Here is an 8,587-nt window from a genome sequence, read left to right as displayed (position 1 = left end):
TCGTCTAATGTGAATGCTGCCAATGTAACCTTCTGAGCGTTGGTGTTGGGAAAGATCTCGAACAGCTTCTCCATTTCCAAAACCCACGCCTCGGCCTTCATTGGCTCTATACCCCCTGAGAATCTCGGCGGTTTTATCTTCTTAAACTCCCTAATCAAGGCGATCGTGCCGTCCCCATACAAGGCTGGCTGCGGAGGCACTTGAGGCACTGGAGGAGGTGGGGGCGGAACTGCATGTTGGCCATTTGTCTGCTCGGCCTGGATAGATATAGCACTAGCATTCTGTTGCCTCATTTGTCTCAACTCACGGGTTAAACCTTCAACCAGTCTCTCTAGTCTGTCCAGTCTATCCTCTGATTGATATTGGCCAATTGGTGGTCTACCTCTCCTCATGATGCTATGAGTATGCAAAATGCAACTTTAAAACAAACTGAACCAAGAATCATGTATGCAAATAACAAAGGGTCATGCCGAGATAATGCACACCTTATCAAATAGCAAGCAATATGATGCGATCCTAACATTTTTCTAAGGGAAATCCTATGCTTTTTAGGACTCAAGTGTGTGAATAACGTACTATAAGAAACTTGTACTCTGATACCAATCTGTCATGACCCCATCCCGTCCCTAGTAGAATGGTGCCGTGATGGCCAGTAATCCGAGATTACCGAAGGCCAACTTTCAAAATTCACACACAAACAGAGTATACATATGGGGCTTGCAAATGCGGAAGCAATAAATTCAAAGCTATGTAGTCCACAAGAGCAGTGCATAAGTTAAATGGAATGGCATACATCATTACATAGCTTTAATACAACAGAATGAAGTACAAAAATGCATCTTGACCAAAAGGCTTCTCAGCCATCAAATACAAAATACAATAAAATACAACTAAGAAGCATAATCTTCAAGATGCTGTAAAAGTGCAAAATCCAAAACAAGTAGCAAGTGCATCTAGGCGTCACCGCCGTCCTGCTCGTCACCTACATATATATATATATATATAGAGGGGTGAGATTGGATACTCAGTAAATGGTATAAATAATAAAGGGGTTTACATGAATGATTTCCGAAATCTTTATCAAATCAAGGCACGTCACATTTTGTACAAAATCAAAGAGTAAATCAAGTTTATCTAACAAATCTTCCAAGTCTCAACAATCAAGGTCTTTCATGTTCCAAGGGATGACATTAACAAAACTTGTGCTACAAATGCTTATAGTCCCCTAGCACGTACGGACTTTTAAAGATTGTGCTACAAATGCTTATAGTCCCTTAGCACGTACGGACTTTCAAAGATTGTGCTACAAACGCTTATAGTCCCTTAGCACGTACGGACTTTCAAAGATTGTGCTACAAATTCTTATAGTCCCCTAGCACGTATGGACTTTCAAAGATTGTGCTACAAACGCTCATAGTCCCTTAGCACGTACGGACTTTCAAAGATTGTCAAAACCAAAGCTAATACTTGATACACAAAATAGGAATAGTCATTCATGCTTAACAAATACTTTTCCAAAACAAGCAAGGCAAAACTTTATCAAAACTTAATAACATAACTTTATTAAAAATACCACTCACCTAGTTCTTCAAACGTCGGGGTCAAGGCAAGTCCAAGTCCTACAAACACGTGGCAAAGTCTATTGAATGCACTACTCAAAACAAGTCTTGCATGCATGCAAATGACCTCGGCATTCTTCAAAACTAAGTCAAATCAAAACAAAACACAGTTTCTTATCTCGGGAAAACATGCTGGGCAACTACCAGGTCTAGGCCGAGGTCCCACACCTCCTTGCGGAGGTGTGGCCTCGATGGCCACACTCAAGGAAATGAAGTCGGGAAAAATCTGGGTTTCCCTCTCTTAAAGAACATGACGAACATGAAGAACATGAACATGAGGAAAACGAATGCAAAGATCATAATTTGCTATTACAAAATTTGGGATTTCATGCTATGAATTCAAAAACATGGACCTGGGTACCCATATTCAAGGATCTTGTAAGAACAAACACAAAAACATGAATCTTAATGCAAACTTTCGGATCAAACAAGACTTTTCTTCAAGAACACATGAACACTATTTTCTCTTTCTAAAACTAACTTTAAATCAATGCATGACGTGCAGAACAGGTTCGATCGTGCAATGCAGCTAGATAAACATAAAGGACGACAAGAGTAAATCAAGAATCTAACCTCAATACACGAATCTAACGGTTTGATCTCTAGGAATCAAGCTCGAAAGCCCACTCTCTCACTCTAAAACTTCTTCTTCTTCCTAGAGCTTCTCTCTCTACAAGGCAAAGATATAATACAAAATGTATATTTTCTGGGTCTGTCGGCTGACTTAACCCTCTGCAGGGGTACGTGGCAACGACTGGCTGGTTCTACTAAAAAAGGTGACTGAGTGAAAAGACAAGACTATAACAACGTGTACTCAATAAGCTAGGTGGCAGGAGAACTCCGACAAGTAACGACATCGGCTAACAACAAGACTTCGGCAAGCAAGTGACAACGACATCGGCTAGAAAGGACAACACTTGGCCTAGCTGTGCCACACCTTGGCCTAGATGTGCCACACCTCGGTCTAGGTCGTACCAATCCAAGAGTAAGGCCACTAGGGTTCAAGGGTAATATCTCAGCCTAGATAATACACATCTCGGCCTAGGCGATGAACACCTCGGCCTAGATAGTGACATCTCGGCCAACATGTCAGAGCGAAGGTGGAGTCAACCAAAGTAAATTCCAAGATGGTCTTAGATGCAAGAGGTTCAAAACTGACCTAGGCTCGGGGTGACCTCGGCTAAACCCGCACCGAGTAAGGTACAAAGCATGCTGTAACATATAAGCGAACAAGGACAAGACTTGAAATGCAAGCTTAACAAGACAGAATCATATGAATGCATATGAGTATGATTAGGACAGCGTGAGGGTTATTACAAGTAGAGAATTCATTGGGAGCTTTCTTAGCCCAAGACAATGAAGAAGGAAAGGAGCAAGCTGTTTATTACCTTAGTAGGTTTCTAAATTATTGTGAATGTAAATACTCAGCTATGGAAAAGCTGTGCCTTGCATTGTATTTTGCTGCAATGAAATTAAGATACTATCTTTTGCCTATAACTGTCTTGGTAATTGCAACCATAGATTTGGTTAAATATATGTTATCTAGACCTATGTTGAGGGGAAGAATTGGCAAATGGATACTAGCTTTATCAGAATTTCATTTAGAATATGTTTCCCAAAAGGCAGTAAAAGGACAAGTTTTAGCTAATTTCTTGGCAGACCATCCATCTCAAACAAAAAGCCAAGAGATAATGGAACTTGGTATGGCTAGTGTTGAACCATGGCAAATGTGGTTTGACGGATCAAAAACCAATGGTTTAATTGGAATTGGTATAGTAATTCCGCCACCACAAGGAGTAGAAACCACAGATGATTTCAGAGTGGATGAAATTACTTGTTCCAATAATCAAGCTGAATATGAAGCCTTAATAATGAGGCTGGAAATTCTTATTGGATTACAAGCTCATGCAGTTGACATATTTGGAGATTCTCAATTGGTAGTTAACTAAGTGAAGGGATTTTCAAGTGTCAAAGTATAAGCATGCTGTCATATTATGTTGTTGCATTATATCTGCTTTCCCAATTTCAGATAGCAAATGTAACTCATGTCCCAAGATTCTTGAATAATAAAGCTAATGATGTGGCCCAGAAAGTTTCGAATATCAAGAGAAGGGATAATACTCAAAGGGACATAAGCCAAACAACATATCAGAAATTAATACTACACTTAAATAAAAGGAATGTGGTCTTGGAAGTCAATCATAATGATTTACAAGAACAAGATTGGAGGCATCCGATAATGCAGTATCTGGCTGGCCCATCTTTGAAGGCCAGTAGAAAAATTAAATTGCAGTCTATGCAATACATGATATATGTTAATGCTCTCTACAAAAGGGGGGGGAGATGGTTTATTGTTGGAATGTTTACGCCCAAAAGAAGCATTGACAGCCATGGCTGAGGTTCATGAAGGCATCTGTGGTGCTCATCAGCCTGGTCTGAAGATGAGATGGTTACTTCACAGGCATTCCTATTATTGGCCAACTATCCTTAAAGACTGCATAGAATATGCAAGAGGTTGCCAGGCATGCCAAAAACATGGCATAATAAGGCATGTGCCCATAACTGACTTGCATGCAGTTGTGAAACCTTGGCCATTTAGAGGATGGGGCACGAATATGATAGGGAAAATACACCCACCCTCTTCGAAGCATCATTGTTTTATTTTGGTGGCCACTGATTACTTCACTACGTGGGTCGAAGCTAAGCCATACAAGGCTGTAGACCAGACTGAGGTCATTGGATTCATTAAGGATTTAATCCATAGATTTGGTATCCCACAGACTATAACTGTTGATAATGGGACTGTATTTGATGGGAAAATGGTAAAGTCTTTTGTGGCAGAATTTGGAATCAGCCTTGTTAATTCCACCCCCTATTATGCATAAGCCAATGGTCAAGCTGAATCATCCAATAAGTTTTTGAAAAAAGGAATACAGAAAGTTGTGGAAGACAATCCTAGGGATTGGCATAACTTATTGTTGGATGTATTGTGGGCTTATAGAACTTCTCCAAGGCCAAGTACATGAGTCACTCCTTATGCCTTAGTATATGGGTATGATGCAATGTTACCTATGGAAATTAATGTTAAGTCCTTGAGGGTAAGATGCCAAGACCAGTTAGATCTTGAGCAATACCATCAGAGTATGTGCTTGGAGTTGGAAAGTATAGATGAAGCTAGAATTCTGGCATTAAATAGCATTCTTTTTCAAAAGAAGAAAACAGCCAAAAGTTATAATAAGAAAGTCAAACACATTGGCTTTGATGAAGGTGATTTGGTATGGAAGACAATACTCCCAATAGGGATCAAAAGCCATAAGTTTGGTAAATGGTCACCTAACTGGGAAGGACCATATCAAGTTCATAGAGTCCTGCCTTTTGGAGCATACCATTTGAGAAATTTGAATGGATACATACATCCCAAAAGATTAATGACAGATATTTAAAGTCTTATTTTCCAACCATATGGGAAACACAAGGAATAAAATAAATACTAAGTACAGGAACACAAGAATACTCAAATGGTAAATAAGAATTTGTTTTTCATGAAGAGTTGAATACATTTTACCATAAATTGGCCCAAAAGTCAGTACAGTGCCTCAGTTGTTCTTTTACAATGGATGTTCTATTCTTAAATGATGAAAACAACTGGATGGCTGTGGTCATTTCCTGCTTTCGGTCGGCCAGTCCTTGATTGGTAATCTGCAACTTGGTGTCAGTGCGGATTAAGGCTTGGTTAACTGCGGATAGCTCCTCCTCAAGTTGAGCTTTCTTCTCCAGTAGTTGAGTTCGAAAGTGGGAGACAGAGGAATGTTGTTCCTTTAGCTCTGATACTTCAGTATGTACTTTGGAAACAAAGCTTTGGTCTCTAACCAATTTCTCCTCTGCAGCCTTGGCAGCATGGCAAATATTGATGTAAAAATCAATAGTGATTGCTGCTTGAGATAAATGACTTGAGACAGTCATGGTAGATTGCTCAACGATTTTGCAGCACTGAAGGAAGCCATTTCTTATTATAGGCCTCTGTAAGGCCTCAAAAGGGATCCTCGAAAAAGATGTCAACAGCTCTAGTCAGCTGTCCAAGTCTATCAGAGGCGAAAAAGTCTTACTACTGGTGGAAGGGCTCTAAAAAATTTCTAGCAAGGAATTAGCCAGAACTAATGGCTCAGTCTCATCACCAGCTATTGGAGAGGTGGAAGGTATGTCGAAGAGAATAGCTAGTCTAGCTTTGAAGATGTCTACCTTATCCGTGGACATGAAGGGAGTAGAAAGAGCTTTGATAGAAGGCACAAAGGACTGCGTAGGGATAAGAGAAATTGGTGGAGCATCTTCAGTAGTTTCTATAGTTCTAGCCACCAGTAGGTCGAGAGAAGAGGGGCTGGAACTAGGCAAAGATAATAGACTATGAGTTAGAGAGCTGCCAACACCCTCTATAGGGGAATCAGCTACCATCAGAGATAGAGCAGCAGGTGGAATTCCTTTAGGAGGAGGAGGAAAAGCAAGGCTCGAAAGAGAATTAAATTCAGATAAATCAAAAGTCAAATGAAGGAGATATGAAATTAAGCCAGAAGGGAAAGAAGCAGCAATACTTGGCCTCAAGGAGGGTGCAGAGAATGTAGGTCTAGGAAGTGGGAGTATTATCTGAATAGACTTGACATTTTGCAATTGATCAACTTCAACCGAAACTGAGGGAGTCCTTATTAGAAGAATAGGCTCAGTAGTTGTTGCTGCAAAAGAAGAAGTACAAAATAATGTCAAGTCTCAATACCAAGAATTTGACAAGAAAAGAATAGAGGCATGAAAGAAATTACTTGTTTCAGAAGTGATAGCAATGATATGAGAGCTACGAAGGGAATAGTGCTCAGCAATGTGTTGCCTTCTCGTAGTTTCCCTGTGGATTGCATTAGCAGCAGCAGCTTCGTCTCTTAATAGTTGCTGCTGCCGCCTCTTCTCAACTCTTTGAAAAACAATTATTTCTCTAGAATGTTCCTCCTCTACTACTTTGGCAGCCGCCACATGAGTGGGGTCTTCGGCCAAATCAGAAGGGAAGACAGTCATCTTCTTTCTCTTTCTTCTCGATAATGGTATTTCCTGCTCTTTCTCAATCTCTCTTTCTTCAATCTGGGATTCAGGCTCTTCAGGAGTAAGTTCCTTTTCCACTTCTTTGGCAACTGTCTCATGAGTAGGGTCTTCGATCGAATCAGACGGAGAGACAGCTACTTTTTTTCTCTTTGTTCTCTGTAATGGTATTTCTTGCTCTTTCTCAATCTCTCTCTCTTCAGTCTGAGATTCAGATTCTTCAGGAGTGAGTATTAGCTTCATTTTCTTTTTCTGCTGTTGTTTGTCTTTGAGAGCAGCTAGAGTTTCAGCTCTTTTAGGAGATTCTTCTTGTGGAGACCCTGAACCAAGAAGTATGAGTGTAAAAGAAATAAACAAAAGAGTCTAAAAGAAAAAGAACCTGAAAACACTTACCCTTTTTCGAAGCAGCTCTGGTAACTCTAGCTGGAGGGGGTGAGGCTACAAGAACAGTTTGGGTAGCTGTGGAAAGAGAGGGTATGTTTTCAACTGTTGTTGGTTTAGCCTTAGAAGGCACTCTTAGCCCTATCAACAAATCATGAGGGTGTACCGATAGGTGCACTTCCATGTTGGCTGTCCACCAGTTTTGAAATCTTTTCAAAGCCAAGCCAGAGGGAAGAAAGGGGACAAATTTGAACTCACTCAATTCTTTCAACAGTTTAAACGCTGCCATCTCTAGTTTTGATTTGGGTATTCTTAGGTCTCTGGCCGTAAGATGGACATTCGAGAGGCTGCAAAGTGGAACGGGAATCCCCTGGGTAAACCCAAATTATCTGGCGAACTGAAAAGGGCAGTATATCTCAGATATACACTTATAAGCTCGAGGGTTTAAAGTACCAATGAATAGCTCCCTCGGTAACAAAATAGAAGCCCACATATCTTTGTGTGTTGGGGTGGAGCACTCTTTATCAGCCAAAAATGTTTGCAGACAAGCGGGTCCTTTGTTGGCATCAAAGGGGCAGATGGAGAAATATGAAGTTGATAAAAAAAGGTGAGGTAATAGGCAAAGGAGGCAGGATAAAGAACAATTCTAGCATATTTCTCCCTATAAGTGCTAGGATCCTGAACAAGGAATTTTAAGCATTTGGGATGCAAATCAGTGAAGTAAGCAAAGAGCCAGAGTTGGAGCACCCAAAGGGGACCTCCTTGGTTGATGTCAAGAGGTTTCTCACAAAATTGGGAGCAAGCTCTATAAATATGGCCTAAGAGATATGGGGCCAAGGCTATGCGTTTCTTCAAAACAAGGGCCTTCGCAAGTGGGACGAATTCAGGCATAATCTGTTGAGATGATGTACAAAAGAGAAATTTACACAACTAGTATAAAATAAAGGAAAAAAGTCCTCTATCTCTCACGGGGCCTACCCTTTTGTTTTCAGCCTTTACAAAGTCATTATAGGAGGAATTTAAGGGAGGAAGGGAAAACTTAACAGAAAGGTTCGGGTAGTTGGGTGTAAAAGGAGTACCAAGGGGTGAAAGCCCTAGGAGATGGCAGATATCAAGAACGGTGGGAGCCATCATGCCACACCGAAACTGAAAAAAATTAAAAGCCATGTTCCAAAAGCAAAGAGCAGCAGTAATCAAAAAAGGGTCTTCAGGAATGATAAACCTGGAAAGATGAAGGGCGTCGAGAATACAGAGCTCTTGCAAGTCATCTTCTCTTGCAGGCACAACTCTGTCATACCATTCCTCCCACTCAGCTCTCAATGTCGGCCAACAACGGTGAGGACAGGTCATTCTCCAATTCCCTTAGTTGAGTCCCCTTTCATAGAGAAGAAAGTGGTCCTCCAAGCGAGGGTATAAAGCTGAAAGATAGGACCTAGGATGTATTCTTGTTTATCGCTATGGCGAGAAACAAAGAGGCATCCGTCTATGGCGCTTGACCCATCAGCTGTAAG

This window comes from Camellia sinensis, unplaced genomic scaffold (assembly GCF_055761805.1).
Source record: "Camellia sinensis isolate YWXY unplaced genomic scaffold, ASM5576180v1 Unanchor1, whole genome shotgun sequence".
Classification (NCBI taxonomy): Eukaryota; Viridiplantae; Streptophyta; class Magnoliopsida; order Ericales; family Theaceae; genus Camellia; species Camellia sinensis.
Note: the sequence above shows the minus strand (reverse complement) of the source record.